The sequence below is a fragment of the Triticum dicoccoides genome, chromosome 6B (genome assembly GCF_002162155.2).
Source record: "Triticum dicoccoides isolate Atlit2015 ecotype Zavitan chromosome 6B, WEW_v2.0, whole genome shotgun sequence".
In the NCBI taxonomy this organism is placed as follows: Eukaryota; Viridiplantae; Streptophyta; class Magnoliopsida; order Poales; family Poaceae; genus Triticum; species Triticum dicoccoides.
The window spans coordinates 217,410,683-217,423,714 of NC_041391.1; the positions used below are offsets into that span (position 1 = coordinate 217,410,683).

Consider the following 13,032-nt stretch of genomic DNA (forward strand, 5'->3'; position numbering starts at 1 on the left):
TCCATTTACACGGAGTGACAAATCCCAGTCTCGATTCATGCCAACCCAACAGACACTTTCGGAGACACCCTAGTGCACCTTTATAGACACTCAGTTACGTTGTGACGTTTGGTGCACTCAAAGCATTCCTACGGTATCCGGGAGTTGCACAATCTCTTGGTCTAAGGAAATGATACTTGACATTTAAAAAAGCTTTAGCATACGAACTACGATCTTTGTGCTAGGCTTAGGATTGGGTCTTGTCCATCACATCATTCTCCTAATGATGTGATCCCGTTATCAACGACATCCAATGTCCATGGTCAGGAAACCGTAACCATCTATTGATCAACGAGCTAGTCAACTAGAGGCTTACTAGGGACATGGTGTTGTCTATGTACCCACACATGTATCTGAGTTTCCTTTCAATACAATTATAGCATGGATAATAAACGATTATCATGAACAAGGAAATATAATAATAACTAATTTATTATTGCCTCTAGGGCATATTTCCAACAGTCTCCCACTTGCACTAGAGTCAATAATCTAGTTCATATCGCCATGTGATTAACACTGATAGGTCACATCGCCATGTGACCAACATCCCAAGAGTTTACTAGTGTCACTAAACTAGTTCACATCACCATGTGATTAAGACTCAATGAGTTCTGGGGTTTGATCATGTTTTGCTTGTGAGAGAGGTTTTAGTCAATGGGTCTGCAACATTCAGATCCGTATGTATTTTGCAAATCTCTATGTCATATTGTAAATGCTGCTTCCACGCTCCACTTGGAGCTATTCCAAATGGTTGCTCCACTATACGTATCCAGTTTGCTACTCAGAGTCATTTGGATAGGTGTTAAAGCTTGCATCGACGTAACCCTTTACGTCGAACTCTTTATCACCTCCATAATTGAGAAATATTTCCTTATTCCTCTAAGGATAATTTTGACCGTTGTCCAATGATCGTTCCTGGATCATTCTTGTACCCCTTGACTGACTCATGGCAAGGCACACTTCCGGTGCGGTACACAGCATAGCATACTATAGAGCCTACGTCTGAAGCATAGGGGACGACCTTCGTCTTTTCTCTCTCTTCTGTCGTGGTTGAGCTTTAACTCTTAACCTCATACCTTACAACTCAGGCAAGAACTCCTTCTTTGACTGATCCATCTTGAACACCTTCAAGATCATGTCAAGGTATGTGCTCATTTGAAAGTACCATTTAGTGTTTTGATCTATCCTTATAGATCTTGATGCTCAATGTTCAAGTAGCTTAATCCAGATTTTCCATTGAAAAACACCTTTCAAACAACCCTATATGCTTTCCAGAAATCCTACATCATTTCTGATCAACAATATGTCAACAACATATACTCATCAGAAATTCTATAGTGCTCCCACTCACTTCTTTGGAAATACAAGTTTCTCATAAACTTTGTATAAACCCAAAATCTTTGATCATCTCATCAAAGCGTACATTCCAACTCCGAGATGCTTACTCTAGTCCTCAGAAGGATTGCTGGAGCTTTGCATACTTGTTAGCGTCTTTCAGGATTGTCAAAACCTTCTGGTTGTATCACATACAACCTTTCCTCACGAAACACTGGTAAGGAAACTTGTTTTGACATCCATCTGCCAGATTTCATAAATGCAACTTATGCTAACATGATTCCAACGGACTTAAGCATCGCTACGGATGAGAAAATATCATCGTAGTCAACTCCTTGAACTTGTGAAAAACTCTTCGCCACAAGTCGAGCTTCATAGACAGTGACATTACCGTCCATGTCCGTTTTCTTCTTAAAGACCCATTTATCTCAATGGCTTGCCGATCATCGGGTAAGACCACCAAAGTCCATGCTTTGTTCTCATACATGGATCCTCTCTCGGATTTTATGGCCTCGAGCCATCTGTCGGAATCCGGGCCCACCATCGCTTTTCCATAGCTCGTAGGTTCATTGTTGTCTAGCAACATGACCTCCAAGACAAGATTACCGTACCACTCCAAAGCAGTACGCGTCCTTGTCGTCCTACGAGGTTCGGTAGTGACTTGATCCGAAGTTTCATGATCACTATCATAAGCTTCTACTTCAATTGGTGTAGGTGTCACGGGAACAACTTCCTGTGCCCTGCTACACACTAGTTGAAGTGATGGTTCAATGACCTCATCAAGTCTCCACCATCCTCCCACTCAATTCTTTCGAGAGAAACTTTTCCTCGAGAACGGACCCGTTTCTAGAAACAATTACTCTTGCTTCCGGATCTGAGATCGGAGGTATACCCAACCATTTTGGGTATCCTATTAAGATGTATTTATCCGTTTTGGGTTCGAGCTTATCACGATGAAACTTTTTCACATAAGCGTTGCAGCCCCAAAGTTTTAAGAAACGACAGCTTAGGTTTCTCTAAACCATAGTTCATATGGTGTCATCTCAACGGAATTATGTGGTTCCCTATTAAAGTGAATGTGGTTGTCTCTAATGCCTAACCAATGAATGATAGTGGTAATTCAATAAGAGACATCATGGTACGCACCATATCCAATAGAGTGCAACTATGATGTTCGGACACACCATCACACTATGGTGTTCCAGGTGGTATTAATTGTGAAACAATTTCCACAATGTCTTAATTGCGTGCCAAAGCTCTTAACTCAGATACTCATCTCTATGATCATATCATAGACATTTTATCCTCTTGTCACGATGATCTTTAACTTCATTCTGAAATTACTTGAACCATTCAATAATTCAAACTTGTGTTTCATCAAGTAAATATACTCAACATCTACTCGAATCATCTGTGAAGTCAGAACATAACGATATTCACTGCATGCCTCAGTACTCATTGGATTGCACACATCAAAATGTGTTACTTCCAACAAGTTGCTATCTTGTTCCATCTTACTGAAACCGAGGCTTTTTAGTCATCTTGCCCATGTGGTATGATTTGCATATCTCAAGTGATTCAAAATCAAGTGAGTCCAAACGATCCATCTGCATGGAGTTTCTTCATGCGTATACACCAATAGACATGGTTCGCATGTCTCAAACTTTTCAAAAACGAGTGAGTCCAAAGATCCGTCAACATGGAGGTTTTTCATGTGTTTTAGACCAATATGACTTACATGGCAGTGCCACAAGTAAGTGGTACTATCATTACTATCTTATATCTTTTGGCATGAAAATGTGTATCACTACGATCGAGATTCAATAAACCATTCCCTTTAGGTGCAATACCATTGAAGGTATTATTTAAATAAATATAGTAACCATTATTCTCCTTAAATGAATAACCGTATTGAGATAGACATAATCCAATCATGTCTATGCTCAACGCCAAATAACAATTATTTTAACACCAATCTCGATGGTAGAGGGAGCGTGCGATGCTTGATCACATCAACCTTGGAAACACTTCCAACACATATCGTCAGCTCACCTTTAGCTAGTCTCCGTTTATTCCATAGCTTTTATTTCGAGTTACTAACACTTAGCAACCGAACCGGTATCTAATACCCTGGTGCTACTAGGAGTACTAGTAAAGTACACATTAACATAATGTATATCCAATATACTTCTATCGACCTTGCCAGCCTTCTTATCTACCAAGTATCTAGGGTAATCCTGCTCCAGTGGTTGTTCCCCTTATTACAGAAGCACTTAGTCTCGGGTTTAGGTTCAACCTTGGGTTTCTTCACTAGAGAAGCAGCTGGTTTGCCGTTTCATGAAGTATCCCTTCTTGCCCTTGCCCTTTTTTTGAAACTAGTGGTTTCACCAACCATCAACAATTGATGCTCCTTCTTGATTTCTACTTTCACGGTGTCAAACATCGTGAATACCTCAAGGATCATCATATCTATCCCTGATATGTTATAGTTCATCACGAAGCTCTAGCAGCTTGGTGGCAATGACTTTGGAGAAACATCACTATCTCATCTGGAAGATCAACTCCCACTCGATTCAAGTGATTGTTGCACTCAGACAATCTGAGCACAAGCTCAACGATTGAGCTTTTCTCCCTTAGTTTGCAGGCTAAGAAAATCGTTGGAGGTCTTATACCTCTTGACGTGGGCACGAGCCTGAAATCTCAATTTCAGCCCTCGAGACATCTCATATGTTCCGCGATGTTTCGAAAACGTCTTTGGTGCCTCAACTCTAAACCGTTTAACTAAACTATCACGTAGTTATCAAAACGTGTATGTCCGATGTTCGCAACATCCACAGACGACGTTTGGGGTTCTGCACAATGAGCAGTGCATTAAGGACATAAGCTTTCTACTGATTGCATAATCGCTACTGTCAACTTTCAACTATATTTTCTCTAGGAACATATCTAAAACAGTAGAACTAAAGCGCGAGCTATGACATAATTTGCAAAGGGCTTTTGACTATGTTCAGGATAATTAAATTCATCTAATGAACTCCCACTCAGATAGACATCCCTCTAGTCATCTAAGTGATTACATGATCTAAGTCAACTAGGCTGTGTCCGATCATCACGTGAGATGGACTAGTCATCATCGGTGAACATCTTCATGTTGATCGTATCCTCCATACGACTCATGCTCGACCTTTCGGTCTCTTGTGTTCCGAGGTCATGTCTGTACATGCTAGGCTCGTCAAGTTAACCTAAGTGTTTCGCGTGTGTAAATCTGGCTTACACCCGTTGTATGTGAATGTTAGAATCTATCACACCCGATCATCACATGGTGCTTCGAAACGATGAACTTTCGCAACGGTGCATAGTTAGGGGGAACACTTTCTTGAAATTTTAATGAGGGATCATCTTATTTACTACCGTCGTTCTAAGCAAATTTAAAACAAAATAGAAGCTAACCAACTCACCTCCAGGAGGCTCCCCCGATTGGGGCTTCGTCAGCCGTCCGATCTGCCTTTCTGGCGCGCCTAAGCCATTGGATCTTCACTTGCAGTTAAATTATTTTCACCCCACGGTTCATTTTTCTGCCCAATGACTGATGGGCTCGTCTCGTGTCTGTATTGGCTGGGTAAGCGGCGCCTGGGTGAGAGAGAATTTGTCCCATCCAGGCGCCGCGCCCGCACCCAACGCAACCCAATCCCCTCGTCCCGCACGCCGTGCACACTTCGGTCCCCTCATCCCACACGAACCCTAGGAGAGAGAGATAGGAAGATGAGAGGGAGAGAAAGGGGAGAGGAGAGGAGAGGGAGGTCCGGCAGCGGACGGGAGAGGGTGACCGGCCGGCGTCGGCCTACACTGGCGAGGCGTCGGCCTGCGCCCCTCCTCGCGCACGAACCCTAGCTGAGAGACAAAATGAGGAGGAGAGAGAGAAGGAAGGAGAGGAGGGAGAAAGATAGAGGAAAGAGGAAAGGGAGGTGCGGCGGCTGACAGGAGAGAGGGTCATCGGCCGGCGCTGGAGAGGATGGGCCCAACCTGGACGCGACCTGGAGGTTGGCGGCGGCTCGATCCACTCCTGGATCGGGACCTGCGACGAGGCTGGGGCTCGGGCGCGTTGTACGGGAGGCTGCACTCCGCCTCTTCCTCGTTAGCTCTTCTTCTTCACTGCCTTAATTACCAGGACAACCATTTTGTTGCTTCCTTTACAAATAGAGTGTGTTAGACTTTCTCTTTGTTTGTCTCATCTCCTTCTTAAGTGACTGGTTCCTGCACGGTTATTGGCTTCTCCAATGGATCATGTAGGTAGAAACTAAAAAGAACTGGATAATTTCTTTTACCCTTCTTTTAATTTCAATAGGATTCCCGAGTTCAGAATTGACAATTCACATCAGTAATCAGTACAGAGCAGATCAATTGATTTTCATAAAAACGCATATTAGAATTATCATTGGATTGGTTTTCATGTGCCTTTATTAGACATATAGTGCAGAGGGAGTAAATTAGTTTCACAGAATGTTTCCTTGGATTTTAGTTGCACTTCATTCTGTTGTTTCGGTCTTTGTACATTCAGATGCTTTTTAATTCAAAAGGAAACAACTCACAGAGGTTATGTACGGGAGGCTACACTCTGCCTCTTCCTCGTGGTGCGGCGGACGACGGCTCTTGCGGTCGTGTGCTGACGACGGCCTCAGCAGGTGGGCGACCAATGGCGGTGCCAGGGGTTAGCTGTGTAGGCAACTGACTACACAACATTTTGGCATGCATTAGTAGACATCAAGCAAAAACCAGTTTTCACACATGCATAAGTATTTGACATCACAACGTTGAACTCTTGCCTTCACCACTGTGGGCGACTACACTTGCAGCTGGCGCTTCGCCACTGTGGGCGACTACACTTGCAGCTGGCGCTCTACCCATGGATTCCGGCATTAGCTCGAAACGCTCAGGTGGGCAATTAGAAACCCTTCTATTTATATATTTTAGGACAGCTAATGGATAAATCTCGATTTGAATTGTTAGTTGCAAATTTGTTCTTTTGCTCGTGATGTGATTTCTTTTGCTAGGACAAATTAGGTCTCGACCAATGGTGGAGAAGACGGAGTACAGGGATGAGCCGCTCGAGCATGGTTTGATGGGATGTTCGCGCGCAAGATGCAGAAGTTCGCCAGAAGGAAGAAGAGCTGGGCGTCGAGGAGGAGAAGAAGGTGGTATGCGAGGTGCTTGTAGGCCCAGCAGCAGGAGGCCGTCCTTGAGGTGCTCCTCTGGATGGTCCCTTCCGGCGCTGGGTCTACGTGTTCAATGCTGCCCTCACCATCCCCTTCTTCCATTGGCTCATCGGCCCGTCAGAGTTCAGAGATCTAATACTCCGCATTGCCTCCCATCCATTTTCAGATATATATATATATATATATATATATATATATATATATTTATATAAGGTTTATCATCACCCCATGGATCATGTGTTGTTGATTGACCAGGTTATTGAGGTGGAGGTCAACGGGGTGAGGAACAGAAGTGGAGTGCTCATAAAGAAATGAAGGTATGTATGAATATGATGGATGCTTCCATTGCCAACTAATGAAATGCATGTCTCATGCTCGCGCAGCTGCTCCCTGGACTCGCCAGTGCCGCCGCCTCCAGTCGCTTCCGCCTAGGCATCCCGTCGCTAGCAAGGTAATTTTGTTCCGGTCCCAGCTGTCCTCCTATCCTCCGTGCTTGATTGCTACAGGTTCTTGTTGTGTGTGTGCTTGCCGACTTAGTGTTGTGTGTGTCCGGGCACCCATTGTATTTTTTTACTGGCTTGCCGTTGCGTGCATGATTGTTGTGGCTGGCTTGGTGGTAGCATCATACATACTTGGTCGTAGCGCTCGCTTTCTAGCTACAAGTTCTTGTTGTGTGTTTGGTTACTACTGGCTTAGTTATGTGTATGTGTCTGGGCACCTGTTATGTTTTTTTGCTGGCTTGCTGCTGCGTGCATGATTGTTGTGACTGGGCTCTGGTTGTTCGGTGTTGGGCTGTTGATGGCATGCGACCTACTTCAAAAAAAGGGAAGAAATCAAGCATTTGTTTATAAAACAAATATATTGAAAAAAAATCCATGGAAACCGTGCATATTTAGCAAGGAAAAGGAGTCTAGAGAGCCTTAGATTCTTGTTATGTGTTGATTTGCAAACTTTCTGCAGCTATATATTTGCTCAATCCAAAAGACATATTTTACTCAACCTTCAGTATAATGTATTTCTAATTGTTCATAACTCCTAATTTTTTTGTTATGATTTCGTAAGATTTCGAAATTATTGTATTTCAAAATTGTTATACTGATTCCTCGATGCTTCTCTCTTTGCTTTTTTTCTTTCCTACAAGAAGATGCCGAGTCATGTAATATGTTCAAAGAAGACAGAACCTGCATTTTATGAATGCTTTCTTCTTTCTTCATTGTTACTTAAAGTTAGTGAATTCAGTTAAGTTGTATTGAGCAGCTTCATACGCATGGTTTCTCCATCTACACATCTTACTCAATCACGAGGCCATTAAAATCTTTTGCCTTCTATAAAAAGGGAGATGCCATTTAGACCTTACTCTGTCCAACTTGATCTTTAACTTTTTTTTAGGAAAGGCCATCATGGCTAGCTTTAGTGAATTAAAACACGCTTACATCATCCAACTTGATCTTTAACTTGCTACTACTGTTTCTAAGCATTTTCCCAAGCATTGTTTTATTTGCTTAAGAGAATGAGCTCACCTTATTCAGTGGGTGTGCCAAGTAAATAAATTAGAAACTGAGCAATTAGTTCCACTCGTAAATTTTGTACAGCAGTCCAAATTATCCAATAAATCATTTGTTAGCAGGGTCAAATTATAGAAGTTGAATCAGTTGTTCCAAATTACCCAGCGAGACTTATTCCATTTGTTTATCCTTTTGGCCTTTTAATCAAGAACAACGTTCGATATTCTTATACTACAAAACCTCTTATATACTCCATTTTGGTTATGTTGGCCTCACTTAATTGCTTTGCAGATTGAACTGACCAATCCGTGTGATTGAGGAATCCTTGTGGAGAAAAAGAATTCAAGGAACTCCGCATCTCCGAATACAGAGGTGATAAATCGAATCAATCGAGCAACGCTCTGGTGATCTATTCATCTACATGTCCTGATATGCATGTATTCCCTGTTTTTCCTCTGCTGGTTCAGCTTTGTTAAACTTATAGCAGATATAAAATACCTGTATATATATGCTTAGAACAAGCAAAATTAGCACTCTCTATCTTGAGTTGTCAATTTGATTTACATACACATGTCACTAGACTATGCATCATCAAGCAGAATGTTTATGTGTGTTGCCAGTAACAAATTGTATCAAATCTTGTGTTAAAACAATGTTATCAAATTAACTTTCAAACCAGGATTTCAAGAAAAAAAAGTGTGCTGGAGCAAGAAAGGGAACATGGTAAGGACTGTGCCTACAAGAGTTTCTCTGTTCTTATTGGTTGCCATATGCAGCTTGCGGGTCTCAACTTAATAAATACATCAACCGTGTACAGAAGGAAAAACTCATTACATGAATCCTGAGTAGGTATTTTCAGTCTTTCGCAATGTAATTTATTTATTTTTCTCTCATAATATGTTAGGTTCGACATTGGAAAATATTTGGCATGAATGGAGTTGATTTAAATCTTGAAAGACTTCGATTGAGACCTATGTTTATGTGTGTTGCCAGCCAATTGTGGAAACTGAAAGTAGAGACACAATTCACATAATAAGTAACAACTTCCAATCCAAGTTTAACAACCACAGCTCCATTCTAGATTGATGTTTAAGTTCTGAAGTATCGCTCTCCAGATTTCTGTCTGTTTCCATTTTAGCTCGTTTTGTAGGTATGCTTTAGGCAAAATTTGGTCTGCGAAGATACTGTTTCAGCAAAGGGCAAAGGGAAAATCATCAAGTTCGATGATCCAGTTTTTGTTCCATAGGATTCCCTTTTTCAAATGAATCTCCTACCTGAAAAAGGGCATGGTAGTGGATATTGTATCTGTTTTATGTGCATTAGAAGAGACGACCGGCTGGTTGATTTTGTGCACATATTCTGTAAATTCAACTTACCAATAAAGCTTTGACAGGTGTGTTCGTTGTGCTCTTCATTTCCAACAACATATCATCTATGATTCTTTAATCTGTTTATTTGGCGTACTGTAGAACTTGTTTCTCCGTGTACTAAAACACATACCTGTAAAAAAAGTGATTGAGTTAAAATAACTCCCGATTTAAGTTAGGATTGAGCGAAATTACCTAAAGGGCTATGTCCATCTTCCACAAATGGTGTAATCAACTCCCCTGCAATGTTTCTTGCTTGTAGAACAAGATTCTTGATGTTGCTTATGGTGCCCCTTTGGGCTTCTTCTTCAATGGTCCCACGCCGGCCCAAATAATAGATATCTTGCTTATTTATTGGTGCTCCTTGGACCCCTCTCTTCTATTACAAAAAAGGGGTTTACAGCAACTTGTGTTTTGGGGCTTAACAAAGTACAATTGCCTTTGTCTTACATAACTCATTTTTGTGTATCCAGGTCATATTGCCAGCACATTCCAAGCGGAATGGAGTGCCCAGTTTTGTCCAGAAAGCTGAGGCCTTCTGGTGGTTTAGCATGATATTTCCTTAGTTGTCTTTTTGACTAGAAGAAGGAAGAAGTGTTGCTTGACTGGAATGAGATCACAAAGGAATCTGAGATGAGCTTTGCTACATAAAGTAGTCTGATGTGATCTCCATATTCATACATAATATATCGATGTGAGATTCAACTGTATAGTTCAATATAGTTTGATTAGTATATTTCCTGTAGTTAATTTTGGACATTGCTTATCTGCTTATTATCATTGATTTCTTGCAATGAGGACATTTTATTTGCGTGCGCCTAAAAACTTAGCAGTGGGTGTTTTTGTAACTTATGCAGGTTATGTGCACATTAGAAGTTGTCAAATATCTCCTGGTCATAGGTTTCTTGCATATACTCTTGATACATCTAGGGGAAACTGTTTTCGCTGGAACTGAAAGATCTTCAGTCTAGGTATGTTATGCCAAAAAAAAAGACAACAAAGGAGTATAAATCGCCTGAACCGCGTCTAAGTATGTTATCAGAAATAAATAATTTCTGCCCCATAGCTGAACCACGTCTTTTCTCAGTGTGTATATATGTTAGAGATGTGTAAGATTCAGATAATTTTCTTCATTTGTTAACTTTACGAATGTATGGCTGACATGCTTCATTATGTTATATCACATCTGAAAGTGCATTATACCTGTGGTTTATTAGAATGTATAATTTCGGTCAAATAATTGAGTTGTTCTTTTCTTCGGTGTATATACAAGTTACAGATGTGCATGATTATGTTTATTCTCTACATTTGGTAAATTCACCTATGTATGGCTGACATGCTTCTTTAGGTTATGTTTCTAAAGCTCCATGCTTAATCATCCAGACTGTTTCCAAGTGACTACTTTACACATGGGAGACTGGATGCCTGGAGGAGTTCAGAGAAGCTGGTGTTATGTTACATATGGTCTTCAAGCTAATGTTATGTTTCTTGCATGGTTTGTATATTTGTTGCAAAAACATAGTACAAGAAAAAGATCTATGCTCATGAAGATGGCAGAAGGGAACTACATGTGGAACTAGAACCACCAGCGCTGACCAGTTGGGCATCTGGATAGTGGTAGTGAACAAAAATTGCTTGCCATATAGAGTCAATGTATTCTACTACTATCACACTCGCTGATTTTTATGTTATGAAATTATAGTTCAACCATAGTATGTATTTACACTCCTGCTGTGAGATTGTACTATGTAAATTATGGGAGGACAATATAGGCCTTTATATGCAAAAAACTCCTTGTTGAAATGAGTAACTTGAGCCATTTGGCACAACAGGTCTATTTTCTTACTTGCCATAATGTGCATTGCCTTTTATTCTACCGTCTAAAAAAGTTTATAAGTCATGACACAAGAATTCATTACTGTTACCATATGTGCTTGCCCACAACCAAACAAAGTAAAACATAGATTTTCTTTTAAATGGGACTCTATGCTACCAAATTAAAATGTGTATATGTATACATCTCACTATAAACAATACCGTTTTTCTTGGCTAACGGAGATTAAATTTGTTGCCATATGTACTTGCCCAAACTAAACCAACTAAACCATGAATTTCTTTTCATCATGCACATCGAATGTTTTCGATATAACATGATTTAACACATGGGTTTTCTACTACCAATATCAAACATGTCCTTGCAAAATTAAACTCTTTTCATCGACAACATGTCTTTAGCGGGTCTCTGCGCCATTTCGCGCAACAGGTCAACTAGTAAGATGTATAAACATGATAAACATCACATGCAATCAAATAGTGACATGATATGGCCAATATCATTTTGCTCCTTTTGATCTTCATCTTCGGGGCTCCATGATCATCATCGTCACCGGCATGACACCATGATCTCCATCATCATGATCTCCATCATCGTGTCTCCATGAAGTTGTCTCGCCAACTTATTACTTCTACTACTATGGCTACCGGTTAGCAATAAAGTAAAGTAATTACATGGCGTTTGTTCAATGACACGCAGGTCATATAATAAATTAAGACAACTCCTATGGCTCATGCCGGTTGTCATACTCATCGACATGCAAGTCGTGATTCCTATTACAAGAACATGATCAATCTCATACATCACATATCATTCATCACATTCTTGTTGGCCATATCACATCACATAGCATACCCTGCAAAAACAAGTTAGAAGTCTTCTAATTGTTATTTGCATGTTTTACATGGCTGCTCTGGGTTTCTAACAAGAACGTTTCTTACCTACGCAAAACCACAACGTTATATGCCAATTGCTATTTATCCTTCATAAGGACCCTTTTCATCGAATCCGTTCCGACTAAAGTGGGAGAGACTGGCACCCGCTAGCCACCTTATGCACCAAGTGCATGTCAGTCGGTGGAACCTGTCTCACGTAAGTGTACGTGTAAGGTCGGTCCGGGCCGCTTCATCCCACAATACCGTCGAAACAAGATTGGACTAGTAACGGTAAGCATATTGAACAAATCAATGCCCACAACTACTTTGTGTTCTACTCGTGCAAATAATCTACGCAATAAACCTGGCTCTGAAACCACTGTTGAGGAACGTAGCAGAAATTCAAAATTTTCCTACATGTCACCAAGATCTATCTATGGAGAAACTAGCAACGAGGGGAAGGAGAGTGCATCTACATACCCTTGTAGATCGCTAAGAGGAAGCATTCAAGAGAACGGGGTTGAAGGAGTCGTCCTCGTCGTGATCCAAATCACCGGAGATCCTAGTGCCGAACGGACGGCACCTCCGCGTTCAACACACGTACAGCCCAGTGACGTCTCCCATGCCTTGATCCAGCAAGGAGAGAGGGAGAGGTTGGGGAAGACTCCATCCAGCAGCAGCACAACGGCGTGGTGGTGGTGGAGGAGTGTGGCAATCCTGCAGGGCTTCGCCAAGCACCGCGGGAGAGGAGGAGAAAGAGAGGTAGGGCTACGCCAACAGGAGAAGAACTTCGTGTGTTGGGCTGCCTCTTTGCCTCCACTATATATAGGGGGAGAGGGGGGCTGCGCCCCCACCTAGGGTTCC

At 41.4% G+C, this 13,032-nt stretch overlaps 1 long non-coding RNA gene across 13 annotated transcripts; it reads left to right on the forward strand.

The window, feature by feature from the left end:
- Nucleotides 1-5,040: 5,040 nt before the first annotated feature.
- Nucleotides 5,041-11,290, forward strand: LOC119324284. 13 transcript variants are annotated; one of them, XR_005156851.1, is made up of 9 exons: nucleotides 5,042-6,308; nucleotides 6,426-6,904; nucleotides 6,971-7,038; nucleotides 8,384-8,464; nucleotides 8,772-8,815; nucleotides 9,243-9,485; nucleotides 9,933-10,153; nucleotides 10,317-10,430; nucleotides 10,808-11,290. It is a non-coding gene; the product is annotated as an uncharacterized LOC119324284 (long non-coding RNA). The 13 variants fall into 13 exon arrangements; XR_005156850.1 differs by having other exon boundaries at nucleotides 5,041-6,308; nucleotides 8,384-8,815; XR_005156847.1 differs by having other exon boundaries at nucleotides 5,041-6,308; nucleotides 6,426-6,709; nucleotides 6,843-6,904; nucleotides 8,384-9,485.
- The last annotated feature ends 1,742 nt before the right edge of the window (nucleotides 11,291-13,032 follow it).